This window comes from Perna viridis, chromosome 2, assembly GCF_037379345.1.
Source record: "Perna viridis isolate PV_CMFRI_1.1 ecotype Kerala chromosome 2, ASM3737934v1, whole genome shotgun sequence".
NCBI classification, from domain to species: domain Eukaryota; kingdom Metazoa; phylum Mollusca; class Bivalvia; order Mytilida; family Mytilidae; genus Perna; species Perna viridis.
Genome location: NC_142446.1, coordinates 31,689,502 through 31,713,431, shown reverse-complemented (window position 1 = coordinate 31,713,431; position 23,930 = coordinate 31,689,502). Strand labels below are relative to the sequence as shown.

At 32.2% G+C, this 23,930-nt stretch overlaps 1 protein-coding gene across 1 annotated transcript in view; it reads right to left on the bottom strand.

The window, feature by feature from the left end:
* LOC148624641 (uncharacterized) overlaps window positions 1–13,379 on the bottom strand; it is a 29,368-nt gene extending 15,989 nt beyond the window's left edge. The window contains exon 1 of the mRNA XM_088567426.1: window positions 13,176–13,379. The gene's annotated coding sequence lies outside the window, so the exon portion shown is untranslated. The remainder of the gene's footprint in view (window positions 1–13,175) is intronic.
* Window positions 13,380–23,930: the final 10,551 nt, after the last annotated feature.

Below are 23,930 nucleotides of genomic sequence, written 5' to 3'. Positions count from 1 at the left end.
ATCAATTGAATGATCGTTAAAATAAACACAACTAAAACACATATAATAGATCAACAATTTAACTTTTAACCAAAACCTTTTACCAGGTCAATCAGAAGATTGTCCGATCTCCTGCCTTTTTCTAAACACATTCCATGTCAAATCGTCTATTAACGAAAATAAAGAAAATGCTTTTGAAGGCGAGATATATTTCCATTAGAAGCTTTCATCGTCCATTGATATGTCAAATAGACCAGAAACAGTAAATTTTGTTTAGAAAAACTAGATGGACAATGTCCGACATAAAACGACTTATAAAACAATGCCATGGACAAGGTGCACAGTTGGATTAGGCGTTCTCTGCTTTTCTAGAAACACCTGCCGAATAAACGAAGGAGGATAGGAAAACTGAAAAAAACGCTTCGTATGCTGCAGATGTACACAATGTAACGATCGACGAGTTCATGATGACGACCATAACGAATGTAGTAATGACTAATCTTGTAGAAATATAACCCTATTCCAGAAGCCTGGTTGTAAGAAATCTAGCATAACATCGGAGTAGTTTCCGACAAATCATAATTATATTTAATTTTGTGTTTGCTTTTAGTACTTTTGGTCTAACATGGACTCAGCAACAACATTTTTTGGTCTAGCATGGACTTGGCGAAAACATCCTGGTCTAGCACGGACTCAACGAAGACATCTTTTGGTCTAGCATGGACTCAGCGAAAATATTTTGGTCTAGCATGGATTCAGCGAAAACATTTTGGTCTAGCATGGTTGCAGCGAAAATGAACCAGTTATTTTTGTGGCGTCGATTTCACAAAAAGTCGGAAGTGTGAAATTGATCCTAAATAAAGACATCACAATGCTATTTTAGGTTGTGACGTCATTACTTATGATCAACTTTATACTTACGACTTTTTGTAAAATCGACGCCTATAGTCTTCTCATAAGGGAGTTGGTTAAACCTGATCTCACTGCATGCAATGAAGTCTTAGTAAATATATTTTCGCACTTACTAAATTGATTGCTTACAAAAAACGGCTAAATCTGTTTCGAGTTTTGAGAAATCTATTGAAATGAACGTGAATGTCCTTGTTTCCTCAACAATAATGGATAAATGAAACCAAATGAAACCAATTAATGCAATGATTGTAATTGCTGAGAATTCTAGATGACTCAATGTGAGCGAGAGGACACTATTATGCTTTCTCTTAAGAAAATGTTAGGATTGGGTAATTTTTCAAGGAAACCTTGATATTAAGCATTTGCACATTATGTCGTTCATCAAATGAGTTATTAGGGCTCTGACGTCAAAGAAAACAAAATTTATGACGTCAATAAAAAGAAGTCCAGAAAGTACAGCCTCGTTTGTGTTTCTTACTACCGCATGCTATTATCTCTTTGTGTACATGACGGGTAATAACAAAAGTAATGAACTAATAAAATCTAGGCAGTAATGAAATGCAATGGCAATGTAATTGTTAAAGTTGGAAACTGTCGTAATAATCCTGACTTGGTACGGGCATTTCCGATACGGAAGTTGGAGTAAACCAAGTTTTGTAGCGCGATAAACCTCCCACTTCCATGATGGTTCATAATTTCCGGTTAATTTCAATACCAACGGGCAGCATAAAATTGCCACCAGTCAAAATTGATAAATCAAAAGTCATAACAGTACAGAAAATCTAAGAAATAAATGAATGTAAAAAGAAGTTAATACAATTATAATTATGTAAATCCAAAACACGAGCTTCAAAATAAGTCTGAACTTTGTCACATGTGATTCGTGTAATAACAACTGATTTTACCCAACTATTTACAGAATGCCAAAACACAGAACAAACACATTGATCTAGGAAAGAGCAACTTTAGAAAGTTTGTAAATGAAATTCATGGTGGAAACGATTGTAAAATATAAAAAAAAAAACAAAATAAAAACGACAAGTCCTCAAGAACCACAAACAACGATCATCAAAATGAAACAATAGGATAAAGAATAATATAATTCAACTTTTTTGTATTTACATGTAGTGTAATGTTAAATGATAACTTTGTTTGCATGCATTTATGTATCATTTATGGCATTGTTATTAACCTCGGTATTTTTTACTCGTTTTGTGTGAGGGCCTCAGGGAAAATTAGTTGTAAACTAACTGTGTTACCCTATTGAAATAAAGTATTATTATTATTACTATTATTATTATCACAGAGAAACAAAATTGATGTTATATCCACAGTCAAATGTTGGCCATTGTTCCATTCTTTATTTGAAAATTCATATTTCATAAGGAAATTTAAACCTATCGCTGAAATCTAGGATACATTATGTAAGAAAATTAAAATTTATTATTGACTTTTGAATAATTTCCCTTCCTTTTTGAAAGAAACAGTGCGACAGAAAATGAAATGCAGTTGTGTTTCCGCAGTCTGATTAAGCAACAACGTGTAACAATGGTTTATTGCTCGTTAAAGGATTGTATTAATTTTGGTAAGGGATGTTAAAGACATGTTTATATGACACGGATTCCAGTGAGATCAGTAATTGATAGTAACTTATATGTCCTCATTACATTTGAATAATTTTCCTTTTATGTCTAAGGGTAATAACTTAAAATTTGATTATTTACCAAGAAAGGTCACTGACAACTGATATCGTGTCAGTTAAATTAATTATAGCGAGTAGTAATGAGGTTTATTTGAAATAAATAAAATCAACAAATTAATGTCAATTATGTTGAATTTTAGTTCCACATATTGATATTTAAAAATTAACAAATTCATTTTTTTTTGTTTTTGTTTTTGTTTTTGTTTTTGTTTTTTTTTTTTAATCATAAAACTTTTCTATAGTTCCTCATTATAAGGCTTCCTGTCGCTTAAATGGAAATTGAAATATGTCGAGAACGCATTATCCTGAAGTTTAGTTTGAATTTTTCAAACTTTCTTCTGTCTAATCTTTAAATGGTATCTGATATACAGATACAATATTTGACATGCTTATCACTTGAATTTCACATGATTTTCACCTGAATTGAGCAAACAAATATTGTTCCATACCTTCGTATATGACAAGAGAGATTCACATGAAAGGAGCATTCACTTGAAATTTGACATGAAATTCCTGTTAAATGAACTTTACGTGAAAATCGCATGAATTTAACTTCATGTGGGGTATGTTAACCCGTGTATAGTATCAAAGAACAGTTTCTTAAACATTTAACTGTGGGCGTTTAAGTGATTTTAGAATATTCAGATGGTCAGAATATTGGGGATTTGACCAATGTCCTTTCCTAAATCGATAATGATATATCTGATTTGTTTCTATGTCAAAGACGAGTTGATTGACTCAGGGTGCTCGGGTGTGTGCTACATGTTAGGGTATATAATTGTAAATTGAACAATCATATCCATTTTACTGACATATGTTTTTGTGATTAATTCTCTTTATGTTAGTCTTAAAGCATGATTTTGCTTTTTGAAGAATGTTTCTATTTTTTGAACAGGTTATTCCTGCAGTTTGCAGCAGTTTACATTCATTAATCGCGAAGCGGTTTATGTATAGGTTATACCATAGCATATACTATGACATATACCATTTTCATATACCATGTTAACTTGCCCAATCAATGTTATGTCGTATAACCTGTTCAAAACATTCTTTAAATTAGTAACATTCTTTATAACTTAAATTCTGATTAATTCAAATCCAAAATTGAAAATTTGTTCGTTATCAAAACTTTATTTAAATTGTGTGGTACGGGCTGATCGACGTTCATGACGTCACAGTACCTAATCAAGTCATACAAGATCAAAATTTGGTTTGCTCAAAGACAACCAACCAATAAGAAATCTTTTTACGAAACAAATTGAACTATTTGTACCCAACATATTCTGTTTCTATCATATCTTCTGTTTTACTAAGAACTACATAACCTTAAACATAAATAATGTTTTTTTTTATTTTTCGGGGGAAAAGTCCTAATCACAAGCAAACAAGATTTTCCTATAAAAATAGACAATATAGGCTTGTATAATATGTAGATTTTGATTTTTAACTCAAACACCACTAGTGTAACATAAAGTAGTGCAATACAGTTAGGTCATTTCTGAAAATTTAGTCTCATTTTGTTGAACTAAAGCTGTTTTGAGGCAGTCCGCGCAGAAATTTCTAGTGTTATGTCATAAAAAAGTGCATATTTTTTAAATCCTTGGTGTGTGGAGGTTTAAGTCATTTATAAGTAATTTAGTGATTATTGTTATAAAATCCAGTAGCCATGGTAGCATACTGAAAAAAATATTACTGAGTTTTAGTACAATTCAGAGGTACGTTTCCAAAACTTACAGCCAATTACTATGTTTTATAAAATATCAGGCACTTAGACACTACCACAGGATGAAAGGATGCATGTATTAGGTGGAATAAGGGTAAAAATTATAAGACCCTTTTCGATTCATTCTCTCATAATTTTAAGTTCGTGCGAAATAAGGTTTTTTGAAAATCAGCCATCGGATGCTGAGGAGAGAACCTAATACGGCAGGTGACTGAGACGTTCCGGATACCATTATTCCTTTAAATTACACCTGTTTACCATTACATATATTACATCTGTCTATGTATAAATGCTTGACTACATTTAAACAATATACCCACCAAAATTAAACTTTTAATTTTAAGTTTTACAAAATTTGACGGGGGTAACTTGGTGTGTGAAACAGTGCGCCTTAATGTAACTGTATAGTGCACCCTAAGAAGCATATATTTCCATCATTCGGAATCCGGTCAAGTACAACTTTTGAACCAAAAAAGATATTTTTTATAGTTCACTTAATATCAATAACCTCTAAAAGTATAATTGTCATGTATGATAAAACTACTTTTATTTTTATTGGAACGTACTATATTACAAATGATTTTGTTGTTGATACTGCATTATTTATCTGTATTTTCTAAAGGGTACCTAGTAAGAGGCTCCGGAAATATTATTATGGTAACCACGGTTCTGCTCACATTTTTTAATTCAAATATTATTTTGATGTTAGTCAGATAACAAGCAAAGTACATATATAAACAACAATTGCACTTTTCGATTACTATTCCCATTGCGCAATGCTGGTAAGATTATATTTAGATGATATTCATACTATAAACCTTCATCTGTACTTTATATATAAATCAATAGAACAATGCATATCATGATCAAAAGTTCACATGGGAAAGTATTATATTCAATATATACTCTCTGTCGTATGGACAAAAATTTCGAAGATTGTTTTAAATGTTTTTTTGTTTTGTTTTGTTTTGTTTTTGTTTTTTTTTTCACTACAAAGACAATTGAAGTTATTTAAACACACACATAATACTTTTAAATAGCTTAAGTCAAAGAATCATTTATCAGCCATACATTTTGATTTGATTTATTTAGCACGCGCTTTCTCAATTAATATTCATATGTTATTTTACTAATATAGCTGAATTACAAGTAGAAGTTACATCGTAAGTCATTGTGAGAAATTGTTTTCGACATGCAAGAAATATAGGCTTCGTTACCCAAGTAAGAAATGATGATCCCAGAAACGAGACAGTTTCTAAACTCAGATTTAAGGTTATTAGAACATATTTTTCATTGTGAAAAAAGTCATATTTTTTAATCGCATTTTTAACATTGCAATATATGAAAAATGTAGGATTTTACCCAGTATATCAAAAATCACATTAACATTTTGTTCTGAAATTACCCAACTCTATTAATACTTTACGCAAAAGCATAAATACTTCGATTCTGGTTTTCGTCTATCATTTGATAATTTAATTTCAGAAGTAACACGCTTTCTGATTGGATAAAAAAGGTTGTCCATTATCTCATAGACCAAATTTTGTGAATTGTCTATGACGTCATAAACCCTTATTTTAATGTTTTATTTGTTGAATTTTGATACTGAAATTGAATTATAAGGAATGGCTGTCGTATTTTTTCGGCATATTTGAAATAACTCCATGCCCGTGGTGGACACTTGAAAATAGGTAATTTAGTGTGCACCATATGATTGAAATTATTTCTTCATAGAACGGAAAAAAAATATAACAGTTATTCTTTAAAACTCTCAACCACAGTTATACCACTATGAACATTTTATTGTGTTGGCGCTCAAAAACAAATCTTAATCTTAAGTTTTGGGTTATTTGAACTTTTTTTTTAAATAGATGTTGAAAAGGGATATTAATTTCCATTCAATAATTTCATTTATAAACTCATGATCTATAAAAGCTGGTGCCTTTCAAATTCATCATGTTTTGGTAATATTCAATCAGGCATTTTTGATATGTGTGAACTGTTCACCTGCATTCATTTAATTATATAAAATGACATCAATAAAAAAAAATTGCCTTAAGTTTTAAAAAAGAATATGTGACAATGGAATCAAAAGAACCGTCAAGACAAATTTCTAAGCAGGTCAACATGGAAACTCGTCATCGCTTGAGCTATGAGAAAAAAGTTCAATTTCCAATTGTTTCCACCAAGGTACCTATTTAATTCACTACAAATTGTCCTTAGAGACTTACAGAAATAGCTATTTAGTGGAGTACTATTTTCTCTCTCGTTGGATATAAAGCAGCCCCTTGTGACCAATACATTGGACTTGAGTCTAGAATAAATAGAGAAAATAATCTGCTGATGTCAGACTGGCAGGCTTAATCAAAAGCTGCTAATTGAGAATCGTTCTTAATACCATCAATGGTTTTTATTTTCCTTCAGTGCTGGATGGAAATTGTATGCAAGTCTTCAAGTTTGTCCGCCAAAGTAATGGCATTTGTCTAAGTAACTCTCTTTCTTCAATATTTATGAAGTCAAGTGGGTGAACAATAAGCACACGTTACAATATTCAGAGTCAACTCATGGGTGAAATCTTAGTTTCGGATTTCGTATTTTATTTGTAAGATTGGTGAATTTCCGATTAATCATTGTTATTGCATAACAGTAAAATTGACCAATAGTAAATCTAGATTTAAGTGATCAATACATTTTACGTTTTGTTGTTCCTTTAACTTGTCAAATAATGAAATAACTCATAGCATTACTGTTTGAAATGCTGCTCAGCATGATATTACTACTAGAAAGTACTAAAAGTTTATTCAAATTCTTCTAAAGGAGGAAGTAGAAATATTTAAAGTTCCAATGTGGGAAAATCTATTAATTCGACAGATGCATTCCAGGCGTCGGTTTCACAAAAAGTCGTAAGTGTGAAATTGATCGTAAATCATGACATCACAATGCTATTTTAGTTTATGACGTCATTACTTACGATCAACTTTACACTTAAGACTTTTTGTGAAATCGAGACCAGGCTTCGAGTATTATTCTAAAAATGGCGATTTACAACGAAGTGTCATGTCGACATATATTTTCATGTTTGTATTGTATCCTCAAAATTTATGGCCGTCTTGGTTAATGCCTTCTTACGCTGTCAACGTGAGATTGCATTCCAGATAACTCGAGTATTCTTCTCATACATTTCGACCATAACTAATCTATAAATGATACCTCCGGAATGATTAATGGTTAATTAAGACCTAGCATTTTCTATGACAGGCTCAACTTATGGACATTCAATTTGTTTACTACTTTGAACATACATTTCGCCCAACAATGCCATCATCTCTTGGCTGATTGACTAATCTGTATTGAATGGTAGAGGGTAAAAGCTGTTCGAGTGAATCCCCTGCTACCGGGAGATTACAAATGTACAGATTGAAGGAAATGGAAATCACTACCCTCCCAATTTTAAACTCAACGAATTTTATATAAGACATTCGAATAGCTAAAGTCTAACTTTAGTCTGACGGCAAGTAAAAATCTATTCTGTCAATATGTACTTGTCTAAAGATCCGCATACCCAGACTTGTCTTTTCGTGTAAATGATATTAGCTAGAGATGTAGGAAACAAACCACGATACCGCGTGATTCAATAAGTATTGAGATCAGTATAAATGTCATGGTCATGTTATACATTTCTTAACTTAGAGAACGACCACAACAATATTGAACATTTAAAGCATTCAACTATTTATCTCATCTTAAAAGTACCATAGTTATTTGTTTTATCGGACTACGCTGTCTGATGACTTCCTTTTTCTAACAGGTTACACTATTCTCGTATAAGTAGGATAAGACACTAGAAACAGCTTAGAAACTAGCTTTTGCTTTTTTATTGTTTTAATCTCTGTTTTACACTACACTGAACATCGACAAAGGCAAAAATGATTTATAGTCAATTAAAACTAAACTGCCTTTTCGATTAGCCTGACTTTTGGACATCGAATAAAATGAACTGCATCATAAAGATTCCCATGAAGAATTACTGTCTAAACGTTTGAATGTCAAAGTTGTCTGTTTCATATTCATCACCATCCTTGTGTGTATATATATATATATATATATATATATATATATATATATGCAAAATCTATCTGAAGATGCCTTGTCTCATTTGTGAGATGGAAACTTCATATCGGACATTAAAACCGTATTGACGACCTTATAACTTTTGTAGTTATGATATCAACAAAGGCTGAATTTATATGTTATCTCGTGTAAGGATAATACAGTATCCTATTTGTACTACGAAAGTCAGCGTTCATTGAATTTATGACGTAGAATACTGTAGTGCTATCGAGATGATGAAGCAGTTCAATTTTGTTAAAAAAAACACCTTTGTTGATTTTTTAACATTTCAGAGCTGATAAAAATAATGTTGACGATTTTGTTTTCCTTTAAAACAGCAATGACGATTGAACAAATAAATACATAAAGCATGTAAGAAATTAAGACTTGTTATAACCATCGTAATTTCAAGATATAGTAAAATATAGACGAATCCAAACTAAACGTATCATGATTTATATTTGCTGTAGTGTGTGCGGCTTTGTGTGAAAATCCCTGTTTTGAGTAAATATGCACATTTGAACAAAACTGATATTGCTCAAAATGTCTTAAAATAGAATTATTGGCTTCAAACGACAAAATGCATACATTGACTTTTTAGTAAAAAGTATATGGAATCAGATTAATAATTTGTTTTGTTAATTTCATGTAAATAAGAATCACACAAAATTCACATTACCATTTAAGCCTGTATACTCAATAATTTAACCGTAATAACATCTTTCACTTCTGAAGTTAGAATGTAATGTGATTGGCACAAAAAAAACAAAAAGACTATATTAAGCCGCTATTATCATATCGGTTACTTTACGTTATCTGTCAGAGCTATTAGGATAAGATGTCCGCTTCCTGATGTGGATACCAATTTTCGTTACGGTCGATTGCTTTCATTATCGCAGATTTACTGCATTTCTTCTAAGAAAAGAGTAGTCCATTCAGATAACATAAAATGTACTCTACTTTCAAACGAATCGGTTAAAAATAAAACCTTAATTGTAAAAATCTTCAGCATAGACGATAATGGGTTACATGGGAATAAAGCATTTAGAAAATTAAAATCTTATTTGTAAATTTCCTTTCATGTACGTTGTTTAAATGGATTTCACTACTTTAATTAAAGCAATACAAATACATACACTTTTTTCATTATTAAAATTATATATTTTTTTTCACTTTCGTAAAGATAAAACTGACTTAAACAATTATTCTAACTTAAAGTGCAAAAATCAATTTTAACTCTAGTTTATACTTTGCTTTTTTAAATTAATCAAGTCATCAAAAGAAGAAATACTATACAGTTAAACCAAAGGATTCGTTGGTGAAACAAAGCCCGTTAAACCAAAACGACAGCATACGTGGAACAAGTTTTACAATACAAAAATATTAAAACGTGTATACTGAAAGAACAGCAACAACTTCATTGAGTTCTCCGAAAAGTTTAGCAGTTTCTGCTTCTTGAAAGATACCCATCGTGCTGCTTATTGAAAGTCATGTTTGATCAAAGACGACGAACACCACGGCTATGATAGATGGAGATTTTTGACTCTCCACATCGGGCAATCGGGTCATTCTGACGACTGTAGAACTTCCGTATATACGATCCATAATATATGGTGACATAACCCTATCTGAATAGCGTTAGTGTAGGCTGTTGGGTCGTTAATGAACCATAAAATGGTTACGCTTTGTCCAATATATCTTGTCTTTTCCAACTCTGCATTGATTTAAGTGTTGTGTCCTCATAACTACCACATAAAAAACAATTTAGAAGTTTTTGAAATGTAAACATGTTTCAAGAGATTTGGTCTTTACCACTCTAGGTTTCTTTTCCCAAATAGGAAACATATTCTGTGTTAATTTACTTGTTGACAATTTTTTATAGTCGGGTATAAATGCATAATATCAATGAACAATCAATTTCTTTAAAATTAAATATCTTTATTTTAGTAAACACCGAAGACAAAATTCAATGATAATGAGTGCCACCAGACGCCCGTGCCAGTCACAGAGGCACACACGCGGCACTGTAAGCGAACACGCTGTTCGACATGCCCTTTTACATGGGAAACTGATGAGGTTGTCGGGCCAGCAAACGTCTTTAAAAGATGGTTTCACACGTACTTCAGAAAACGTCGTCTACGCATCAAAATTGTTTACATGGGCGAGACCTATCGGAGGTTAGGTGATCGTTTTGTAGAACACAAACAAAGCGTCACTAATTGAATGGATTGTCCAGTCGAGGAACATTTTCGGGAAGCAAAACAGAGTTGACCACATGAAAGTAACTGTCCTTTTGAAAACATGCTCAGGCGAAAAAGAACAAAAGTTACTAGAACTGCATATCATGAGCTTTCTTGGGACTTCCCAATCCTTTGGAATGAATATCAAATTCCGCATTATTTAGTCACCATAACCCTTTCAAACTGTTTTCCGTTTTAGTAATTTTCATCTTGAACTTGATACATATCTCATAATGTTCAAGATCAATGTTGAAGGGCATCTTGTCTCTGTGGTAGAGATTGACAGTTTTATATTCAATACTTCTTGCTGCTGACGAAAGCCGTAATGCCGAAAATTAGGGCTCACATTCATCAATTTGTTTTTACGTTTTTTTCATATTTTATTTTTATTTAGTTCCTTTTTTACCTTTTAAACGTGGCTATCTTTCACAAATTTATTATTCTTTTTATGTTATAGATATTCGTTATTGTACGTTTGATCCCATATGGAGTTTTTTTTTAGACGATAGGGATACGATGTAAAAAGTGCTTAGAATGTTATGTTTCTCTTACTCTTAAATGTGACAAATATTTCGATGATTTGTTATTCCAGGTTCTAACGAAGGGCACCTTTCTCCAGATTAGTTAGTTTCACACGAAATGAAACATCTGATAGACAAAAAGTTGTATTGGAATTTTACAAAATGCATATTTCAGACAAAGGATGCTTCTTCAATTTCCGTATCTTGTTTTCATAAAGGCAACAAAAACATCAAAAATAAAGGAACCCCTTTGTTTAAAATCACATGATAGTAACTAATTAAATAGTGGACAAAAAAACATCCCGATTTCATCAGAATGTTGCAGTATCATGTGTGCCAGGGAAAATGGACGGTAGATAGACTTTTGAAAACAACAATTATAATAGAATCAAGATTGAAATATTTTGGAAAATCATTACGACCCTAAAAAATGTAAAGTATAAAAAACGTTACACTTAAAAAAAATTAAATGGGGTAACTAATGAGTCCACTTAAGTAGTGAATACCCTTCTATTTGGACAAAAACATCCTTTTTTTAAATTGCTGTTAAAAGTGCTGTTCGATCAGTTTATGAACCATTAATCGATTTTTCTTTTTCCTTCCATCACACTTCCTTCCATATACAGTCATTCGATCCATAGTTATTTCAAAATTTGAAAACAGTGTCGCGTACATTTATTCGTCGTACTTCAGAATATTTGAAAAAAAAACACACAAAAGACCGAAATTCATCCTTGGCCTATGGTACTTAGAAAATTTATTTGATTTTCGTATAAAAGTCGAATTTTGTCGGTGACTCTCAAATTTTGACAATTTCATGCCAAAATATTAAACTTTAACGACGAATAATATACAAGATAAGCAAAATATATGCCGGTAATTCAAATTTGCTGCTATAAGAAAACGTTTTGTCACCTGCCTGATAAAATTTCATCTCCGAGTAAACAATAAAAACAAAATGACCTTTGGGATAATGCAACGAAACAGCAATAAATATTTTAAAAGGTATATTATACAATATATTGGTTAACGTGACATTTTAAAAAATATATGGAATGTTAAGATTCAATCAGTGTCATTCATACATTCAATAATTTTTTTTCAAAAAATCATGTAAACCTACTTTTCAAATCTATTTGGTGAAAGTAACAAAATTGGAGTTGCTTCCATTGATTCTATAAGGTACAGCACCGTCAGAGTAAAATGTGAGATCATATTCATTATACGATCCATTTTTGTGTATCAAACAAAACCACAATTTTCATTTTAGGCAGGACTTATTCAATGTTAATCTTGTATTTGTCTCCGCATTTTATTCCAAGAACAATAAGTTGTGTTTAGGATGACGATTTTAGTAGAGTAGAAAAATATGGGTTTTTTGCTTTCCTATTTTTTTTTCACATCATGTATTAAACTCAAACACTCGAGAAATATTCCTTTTTAAAATTCATTCAAGAAACTATCAAATTGAGTTACAGAGACAACACTTGAAAAAAAAATCTGATTTTATATGATTTTGTCTCTATTTAATTTTCACTATTTTGCATTAGCAGCACGATAAATTGTGTCGCAATTGTAAATTGTTTTTAAAGTTTAATTTTGGGTAAAAACAGCGAAAACTGTAAATATTAAACTAACATTTGGCTATTTTTTTTTCTCTATTTTTTATGTAAAGATGTTTAAACGAAAATGTATATTAAGTATGAAAACAAGTAAAACGCAAAGTGGTTCCCTGATAGTTTCAAACTCGTGAAGACTTATAGAAAACATATATAAACATAGGCGATTACCTTATTGACTTATTGCCACAATACTAATTGAAGCTTACTTAACTTATTAAATCATATACAAACAATGAAATAAATTCTAAAAAAGACTTCTGGGAACGTGCTTAAATAACGAAAAATAATTCCTTCTACAAATGGATTGTTCAAAATAAAGGAGAAGTATAATCAAGTAAGAGTCCTTATACTTTAAGTTCCACCTACCTTATTCTAAGTCTTGGCTTAAAATGGACGTACAAGCAACTCCGAGCTCTTTATATACTATCCTCAATTATGGCAACCCGATCAAGGAAACTAATTAGTTGTTTCTCTAGAACAAAGTAAATAACGTTGCAAAAGATTGAACATTAAAACTTTTCTCATCAATCGAGAGTGAAAAATGCTCCCAATTTCTAAAGACAATTTTTCTAGACTGACATAAAATAAACTTAATGTTCCACCATCGATGAGTGAATATTGTTTCGAGGTATATATATCATATGCCAGGACTTACAGTGGTTTAAATGCTAGTCATCATTTATTATAAAGACTGGTTTCTGTGGAGTAATTAATTACCGTAGAATAGCCAATAGTTTTTGATTTTTCATTCATTACTTTCCCGAATGACACATTTATTGTAAAGTTGACTTGTGAATTTATTTGTAACATTGATCATAGTGGCGTTAAGCACTTGCTTCGTATCTCGTACGTTTGTTGAGCAAGCAAATACCACGCAATTGACAATGTCATAAAATTTTGCCCTCCGACTTCGATATTATTGAGAATGCTGTTACATGTGTCGGTTTATGGGTTTTTTAATGATTTGTGATGAACCTGTGTCTATATGGTAGTTAATAGATTTTTCTTTATTACTGTTTCTTTTTATTGTTTTGTTTATTGATAATTTAATTATTTCTGACTCCAGTGTCTGTTGCATTATTGTTGAGGTGTTTAAAGACGCTGGACATTGATTCTAACGGCTTTCACTTATAGTTCGGCTGTTTTTATACGGACTGTTTAGTTACACACAAAACCTTGTTTCTGCAATATATTTTTCGTTTGCTGTGTATAATTTCATTGGGATTGGTATGATTTTCATTAGGTTTGGTTTTGTTTGTTGACATTTTTCTTCATCAGTTCCTTTTCATTTTTTTTCCTTGTTTTTTTATTTTGTTGTTTTTTGTTGATATTTTGAGTATTTCTATTGTGTATTTCAAAATTCGTTCGATTTATATTGAACTAAATATTTTCAAATAAGAATGAATATTGTTTTACTTTGTTTTGCTTTGTTTTGTTAGTTTCTTTTATTTATTATTTTTTTTTGCCGTAAGTTTTTGCTTTTGTTTTACCAAATTATTGTATCCCTACTTGTAAAGTACGGTTTATATAGTGATAGGACCGTCCGTCCGTCCTTCCTTCCGTTACGCAGATGGGGTTTCTTATGCGTTATTCCTCCTACAACACTGAATTGAATTTAATGAAACTTTAACAGAATCCTATTTACATATTCCCATTGTCCTGTTTAAGATTTTGATCCAAATCAATTTAGAAGTCAAAAGGTGCATGTTATAGAATGGGTTGGTGGGAGATTAAATTCGGTAAGCATTGCTCACAGTTTTTTTTTCTAGTTTCTAATACTTTATTCTTTTATTTATCTCTAGATTTATGTTTCCGGGCATAATTTGAAAGGCGATATTACATGATAGTCGAAGTAATGATGTAATATCTATCAACGAAATGAAATAGAACAAAAAGGGCAATTCGTTTTTACGTCATCGGGATCATCCATTACATAGTACCATCATTTATTTCTAGTCACTTAGAAGATCACACTATATTAATGATGTGATGCTGTGTAGTGAGGATTGTTAAGAAATGAAAGACCACAGAAGATAAATTTTGGATGTCTTAAAGTATCAATGTATATAAAATCCAGACACTGTCACCGGTAGGACAAAAAAGATTTTCAGGACTTTTTGAATGTCTTTAAGTATTGATTTATATATAATTAAGACACTGTCAACGGTTGAAGTGATTCGAGGCACAGGAACCCACCGAACAAACGATGCGTAGTTAATCTACATACGCATATTTTACGTAACTAAAGTCATTTTTGTATACAGAACTGTATTTAGATGTAAATCATGCATCCATCTTTCACATGACTCAACCAAATAAAAAACGATTAGTCTTGTAAAGCGCCAATTTCGTGATTTTTTATCTCAAAATGTGCAACATTTGAATGATGCACTAAGACTAGTTATGTGGTCTGTAACCGTTTCTGAATTATAATATACGTGTGTTTTGTATGAACACCTCTTTTCTAATATTTATAAAAACTGCTTAATTTTGTCTACTGTCAAATACCTGTCAAAATGTGTTCAATGTATTTCATTTTAATATGTGTAGATTAAATTTGAAATGTAACACCCAATTATATTTTTTTCTGCAATATTTCTGCATCTTTGTTATTTTAAATACGGAGTATTTTAACGGTTATCACCTTTTCGTAAATGGTAAATGATGTCTTCTTTAAAGGGTTTGTTTATTTGGTACGATTTTCAGAATTCATGGGCTTTATTTTTTTTGTTAGACAATGTGTAAGGATTCAAGATGATAACAAAATACGCCAGTAAGGTAACACGAGTTAAATTAAGAAAGTGAACCACAAAAATATCAATTCACAACTTAAATATGGAAAGAAATATGTTACTTAAATCTGATATAGGATAAAATATCTCACTGAGAACTTCCCACTAATTTTAAAATTTAACAAAAAATATTCATATTTGTTTTTTTTTTAATTTACAATACAATAATGGAATTATCCTTACACTCAACGCACTAGTTCTTTCAAAAAGTTTAATGAATTTTGTAATGCAATCAGTAGCATACAAATACGAGATGTTAAGTTAGTTTGTCCATTGTTGACTTCATTGTTCCTAAATGGCTTGTTAAAGCTCAGATATGTAGTATCACATGCAATTTCTATTGAAATAGACAATTTGACATGTGCTTTCCGTATATAATTACAAACCGATGGATTTTTGTTATCATAATGGTAGGAATAACCGCCACTGATCAAGTGATGCTGAAGGTCTTTAATCTCAGGTCACGAATTATGATGCCAGGAACCTGCATCTTTCAGGAAAGTATTTTGAAAATGATAGTCACATCCGTAGGTGCTTATGTGTGATTAAGGTGTTTTTGGATCTTTGCACTTTGATAATTTTCAGTGTATATATCTCCATATTACCCTACAGGTTTAAATCATTAACCAATTTGCGCTCAAAAATTTGTTCGGCATTGAACTGAAGAGGCAACTATGTTTTTATGTCACAAACCAAATAGATTTTCATTACTGCTTAACAAGTTCTTATATTAAAATTTTCAAAAGCCTATGTCAAGGAATAAGATTGAATTTCAAAACAAAATTATATCGTTATATTTTTGCGATGCACATTTAATGAAGATGATTTACCAAGCACATTTGATGCCACTGACGTATCAAACATATTTTGTGACGGTGATTTTCCACGCACTTTGGTGATACTGATTTATCAAGCACATTTGATGACGCTGATTTACCAAGCACATTTGATGCCACTATGGTATCCAGCACATATTGTGATGGTGATTTTCCAAGTACTTTTGGTGATACTGATTTATCAAACATATTTGCTTTTACTAATTAATCAAGCACATTTGCTGGCGCTTATTTACCAAGCACGGTTGATGTTTCTGGTTTATCAAGCACATTTAATGAAGATGATTTACCAAGCACATTTAATAAAGATGATTTACCAAGCACATTTGATGCCACTGACGTATCAAGCACATTTTGTGACGGTGATTTGCCAAGCACTTTTGGCAATATTGATTCATCAAACATATTGGATTTTACAAATTAGTCAAGATTGTGTGTTATTGATTTATCAAGCATAATGGCGACGCTGCTTTATAAAGCACGTTTGCTTTTACTAATTTATCAAAATTATTTCATGACGGAGGATGCTTTTCCTTGTATATTTTGTTTGTTTGTTCATATCTTTGGTTTAAATTTGATATGTTTTTGTTCTATTATCCTTTAATATTTTTGTCTGTTTGGTGTTTGTTTGTAGATTGTCAAAAGTATAAACATTGAATTATTATATCAAATTAATAGGAACAACCGTCTTCTATATTCACTAAACGTTTTCGTTCTGACATTTAATACCAATATATGTTTGCTTAAATTATTAATAACATGACGCTTAGATTTACAAAATATGAAATATTTTTATCAGCATAATGTTGTTTTCAAAGTCATAAAACTTATAACTGTGATTAATGTAGACTTTTTTTCACTCACAATGCGTCTGTCAATAATTATATAATAGTTATTGAAAAACTGGTCAATATTGTGATATTTAGACTGCCCACAGGACTGAGGTATTGACTAAGACAGCGATATCGACCGAGCAGCAGTCAATGCAAATCGTGTTTCTGCGTCAGGAGCAGACGTGCGGCTCGCCATATTTACATTATCAACTACTTGATCACGAATTTGTTTGAATAAGGGATGTAACTCGTAATCGGGCATGATACCACAATGTAATAATCATGGTATTGACTTGTAAAACTTTTTACTGTAGATTAGTTAATACCAGGTGAAAAGGTTTTCTGGGGCGTAGCTGCCTATACGCAAATACGCAGTTGTGTACTTTCGGAAAAAGTAACAAAAATATAAACACACATTTTAAAGATGAAATAAAGGTTATTTATCACATATGCATACCATGAACGTAGTATAGGCTCTGAAAAACTGGCTCTAGAATCGTTAAAATTCAGGAGTTTCCCTCAGGGCTTTGCCTTGCCGGACTCACTGGGGGCCTTGAGCGACCCCCCCCCAAGACCCCTCGCCGTAATGTTGCGTACAACTAAAACAGGCCTAGCTACGCCCCTGGTTTTATCCACTTGAAATCACTGATTTTCACTGATATGAGATAAATATATTTTGTGAATGAAGACGGGATCGTCAGACGTATTAGTCGTCCTGTATACTACTTAATAGTCGATATAACTTGATTACTTGTATGCTCGATATGTAATTTTGAAAGAACTGCTAGTAAAATGTGATGTTATTTTCTATGTTAAAACTTTTGAATAAATTTAAAAGATTATTTACTTGCATATGTAATGCCTACATTTTATTTATGTGTTTAAAAATGCATCAGATATTGGAATGTGAACAGAATAGGGAAAAAATGGTAGAAATACAGCGTGAAACAACAAAAAAAGATCGATAATGACTCATTGACTTTCCGTTTTTTTTTTCTAACATAACAAGGCTGCGTCGAACGCCATATCAATATTTTTGAATATGTATGTAAGGTGAATTCACTTAGGCAGTGTTGTTGTTGTTGTTATTTGTTTGTTTGTTTGTTTGTTTTTTTTGTTTGTTTGTTTTTGTTGGTTTTTTAGCAACTTTTATACAAAAGCAGAGGACGCTTACCCTACCGGTGCACATTGTCCATGATCCCAGTTTTTAGTTGAGTCCGAGTTGCTCATTCGCTTTTGTTACTTTGTATACATGATTTTAGATGCTTCATGTTCTTTGGTGTTTATATCTGTTTTCCATGTTTGGTCTTGCCCCTGGATTACATTCTTTTGATTACCTCTATAACCTTGGTACCCTTGATTATTCTTTTGTCGACTTTCTTGTTACCTCGTTTTGCATTTATGTTGATTACTCTTAATCACTGTATGTTAATTAATTATCTGTCAGAGTGCTTAAAGGCCGTGAGGTCTTTAATTTTGAAACGAATGAAAGTTTTCAGTAGGTCAATGAGTGCCAATGCTACATCAGTTTTCAAAGACCCCGATGTAGCAAAAACACTATAATGACAAGTATGTTGTCGTACCAGCAGATAAAGCCCAAAACAACATTGTTTTTATCTGCAAAACGTTTTACATCCAATGTTTATTGTCATAGGTAGACGTAGAAAATAATAGCAGTGATAAGACATATACTGCTACCACACTCTCCAAAGAAGAGATTGTGGAAAACCATAAATCTGTGCTATCCTCTTTTGGTCTCTCTACCAAGGACGATGATTGTGATTTACCGTCTATATACTGAATTCCTAAAGTCCACAAGAATCCATACAAACAACGTTTCATAGCTGGATCTGCAAAATGTACCTCCAAACCTCTTTCAAAACTTTTAACTTCTATACTAACAACTGTCAAAGAGGGTCTCCAGTCCTACCACAACACTTGTTACTCCTGTAGTGGTATTAATTCAATGTGGATCCTGAAAAATTCGAAAGATCTTTTGGAGAAAATCAGTTCAATACTATTATCTGAATATAATAGCATTAAAACCTATGATTTTTCAACACTGTATACTTCTATTCCCTATACTCAGTTAAAATCCCGACTTAAAAACATTATACATCGTTGTTTTTTTTTCAAAAAAAAGATGGTACACCTAGATACAAATATATAGTTCTTGGTAGAGATTCATCATACTTTGTAAGAAATAATTCCAAATCATCTTCCAAATATACAGAGGAAGATGTTTACAAAATGCTGGAATTTTTAATCGACAACATATTTGTCCAGTGTGGTGGACGTATTTCTCAACAAACGGTCGGCATTCCAATGGGAACAAATCGTGCTCCTTTTCGCCTTCACTCTTATGAGCCTGAATATATAGCTGATCTGATCCGAAAGAAAGAATATCGTTTGGCTAGATCCTTTAATATCAGTTTCCGCTATATAGATGACGTATTATCTTTAAACCAAGCTAATTTCGGGGATTTGATACATCGCATCTACCCCCAAAGAACTTGAGATAAAGGATACTACAGACACTGTGATGTCAGCCTCATATCCTGACCTAAACTTAGAAATCGATGGTGAAGAAAACTATTGACCGAACTTTACGACAAACGTGATGACTTTTCATTCAGAATTGTCAACTTTCCTTTCATCTGTGGCAACATCCCTTCAGCACCTGCGTAAAGAGTGTTCATATCACAACTCACACGTTATGCCAGAGCTTGCCGAAACTACGCAGACTTTTTGTATCGTGCTAGAACTCTAACAAATAGGCTTCTGGAACAGGGATATGTTGATACAAGATTGAAGTCATCACTACAGAAGTTTTATGGTCGTCATCATGAACTCGTGGATCGTTATGGTGTATCCATCTGCACCATGAAAACTGATTTATTCAACGGGTCATAGTTTTCCTTTCCTCGTTTGTCTACCCCGGACTTGACTTTTTTATGAGCAACTCGGCGGGTGTTTCTAGAAAAGCAGAGGACGCTTATCCTACCGGTGCACCTGGTCCATGATCCCACTTTTTAGAGGAGTCCGAGTTGCTCATTTGCTTTTGTTATTTTGTATGTATGATTTTAGTTACTTTATGTTCTTTGTTGTGTATGTCTGTTTTCCATGTCTGGTCTTTGACCCTGGATTACATTCTTTAGATTACCGCTATGACCTTGATTACTCTTTACATTTAAGCCGTATTCTGTTGCATATTGTTTCGCCATGCTGTTCTATAAGACGAGAATATGATTTTTGTTTTTGTTGTCGTTTTTACAATTTTGTTTTATTTTGGGTTTTTCATTTCTTTAATTTATTTATTTTTTGGAAGGGGTTATATCTTTTAAGATTTTGTTTCGGTTTTGTTTGTTTGTTTTATTGTGTCTTATTTAAACGGAAGTATTATTTAATTTGTTCATATTTTGGAAATTAATGTGTCGATTAAAAATTACAAATTAAACCATGTTAAATAACTAAACACGGATACTTTTACTTCAATTAACGCAATCTTCTACTTTTGTATCCTTTCTATCTATCAATCAAGTATCTTACTTGTGTTCATTTGAGAGTAGCTTTCTAACCACTTCTACAAGAAGAGAACACAAAATTAATCTCACATGCATACTGATATGTCATTTTTGGAATGCAGCAATGAACAACTCTGTCACTTTCGGAACGAATATATAACGAGGTTTTCCCGGAAGACTTCAAGTTCAGGCAGTTAGGTGCAGAGTATAGACAAGATCACAATATTTTGAATAGGTGAAAAATATTACTTTTTTAATGGGCGATATTAACCTGTCATAAGTATTGGAAAGGCAATTATTCAATTGTTGAAGGTATCATAATGCGATAACTAGCCGTAACACATGTATGGCTGTACCAAAGTCTCCTATCGAACTCAAACTAGAAAAACTGTGAGCAATGCTTATAAAATTGAAACCCCTGCTCCTCATTTGCTATCATGGATGCTAATGGATCCCACAGAAAAAAAACCAATTCAAGAACTCAAATAAGAGGTCTCATCTTCAATAATTTATAAACACTCTGTGAAAGTTACATTAAATTCGATTCAGTGGTGAAGAAGTTATAAAATAAAAGAAGAGTACCCTTGGGGAGAACGTGCGGTAGAAAGGTCGAACACCTCCATCACTAGATACCTCCTACTTTGTAAGCAGATCTAAATAACAGGCTTTCATACTTTAAAAAAATTCAAAATCAATTCAGACTTCCTTTGGAGAAATCATTCCGTTTGGTAGACAATTATTATCTATATACTTGATTTATTTTTTGCTCACACAAATTTATTTGTGGTTTTATTTGTTTAATTGGATTTCTTGAGTTTTTTTTCCCGGATTTGATCCTCATACCCTCCCGCTTTCCTAAGTAAATTGCCAAATTATTGAAATGATCGCGGGACTTTAATACAGTTTCACCTCTTTAAATAAATATTAAATCCAGATTTTTATAAACCCGTTAAAGAAGATAAGACTCATGATACTAAACAATTTTAATACATGTATACCATGCTGTCCAAACCAGGCAGAATGCATTTGAATCTTCAAGGCCTAGGTTTCGTGGTCTTTAATTTGCATGGCAATCACAAGTATTAAGGACGAAACGTGTTTTCATGAAATTACACAAATCATTCTGCTCATTTTGACATGTCGGAATGCAAATTCCATATTTAGAACCCATATCATTTATGGTTTTAATAATGCAATTAACTCAAATTACTAATACAACCTGGGAATTCGTTAAAACTTTCATTATACCGTGCGTGGTAAACAAATTTTCTTGTAGGTGTTATTTTTTAGGTGGAAACTTAATTGTTCGACCATCAATCCTAACGGAGGAAGAATGTTGAAGATGTATATTGCGGTCCATAACATCTTTTAGAGTGGAAAACGTAAACAATTTGGTAATTTGAGGAATTGTATATATGATAGGGTCTGTTTTTCACAAATACAGTTCTCAATGAACTTTACTTTTTATGCAGTGTCTGACTTAATTGAAAACTCCAGTTTAAATGTTTTGATAAAAACATTTAAACATTATTATTACAGTGAACTTTCGGTTATTTTCTGCCATTGTGACAAACTGACCATTCGTAATAATTGATGGTTTCCTCTGGTTCCGGTTAACCCGAAAGGCTTGACAAATTGCCGGTACAAATAATCGAGTATAGATTTTATGCTTATTTCCCAACATCCAATCCAGTGTTTCATCCTCAACACGGTTACCTAACTGAAAGGTTGCCATCGATAACAGTTAAACGTCGTTTTACATTTGTCCTAAGTGTCTGTACATTAAAGGATTGTGACAATTTTGTGGCGATAATATTGGATAAGGAATTGAAATAGTAATTGTTTCATCTTTACAAATCAACAGCATGTGAAAACAGTTATATAGAAAATAGAATTTTCTGTCACGATTTATTTGATTGTCTGTCATATAACAAAATAAGTGGCTAAACAGCAATTGTCGCGTCTTTCCTGATACTTAATAATTCTGAAGAACCGGGACACTTCTAAGCAGAAAATAGCAAAATTTAGAAGCACGGTCTCCGTTAATGAGATAAACTGACCAAGAACAGAAACAAAACTAAAAACAGACTTCGGGTTGAACGTACGTTTCAGTCTAGATTGGGGCATTTCATTCAAAGAGTGTATATCTATGTACGACGAAATACATATTGCTCTCCAAAAAGTGTAGTTAAATTTACGAAAAATTGACATATATTCTGTAAATATATTAAGATCGATCCTTTTATATCTTAGTGAAACCTGTCGCCATGCAAAAAAATACTGTCTATGTATGCTTACGTTATCTTCCCTCTATCAATTTGATCCGATGGAGCAGTGTCACGAAACCTTCCATCACATTACTTACTAAACATATCTGAACCTGTAGATAATGTCACCTGCCAAAACTGAGCAGATTTACATATCTTTATCCGGCAGTCATCGTCTTTTTTGGGGGCGGATGTTTTTGTTTTTGTTTTTGTTTTGTTTGTTTGTTTGTTTGTTTGTTTGTTTTTTTTTTTTGTTCTGTTTTTTTGCTTGGCCGTGCCTATAATTATCTATGATTACTATTTAGCCGGGGAAAACCAATGCTTTTGGTGTAACAATATGATGCACAATACGGATAAACTGTAATGAAACCATAGGAACAAATTCTACCTATATTTGAAAACATTTTTATCGCTATTTCATTGAAGGAACAAAATCAATAATAGAGTATTACAACTCGAAAATGTGTACGCGGCACGGGGTATATTTGCTGTTTAAAAAGCTTTTGATTAACCTATAATTTACATAATGATACGTTTGTTTGTTTGTTGGGGTTTAACGTCCGAGCAGCAATATTTCAGCTATATTCAGATGAACATGAAATGGATGATAAAATGAACATGAAATGATGATGAAATGAAAAAAGGGATGGGACACAAGGACAATGGGGTCGACAAATTTTGATTGTCACTGGAAACGGGGAGAGGTGGGTAGGGTTGGGCAATTTAGCCTCCTGTGGCGGAGCCCTATGGTTCCTACTCTGGGAGAATACCACAGTAGGGTTCTTTAACATGCGAGGAACGTGGCATCTTTCCCAACACGGTGCACCACTATGGTTTGCGGTCAGGTTTTCCGTATTATAGCCTGACAA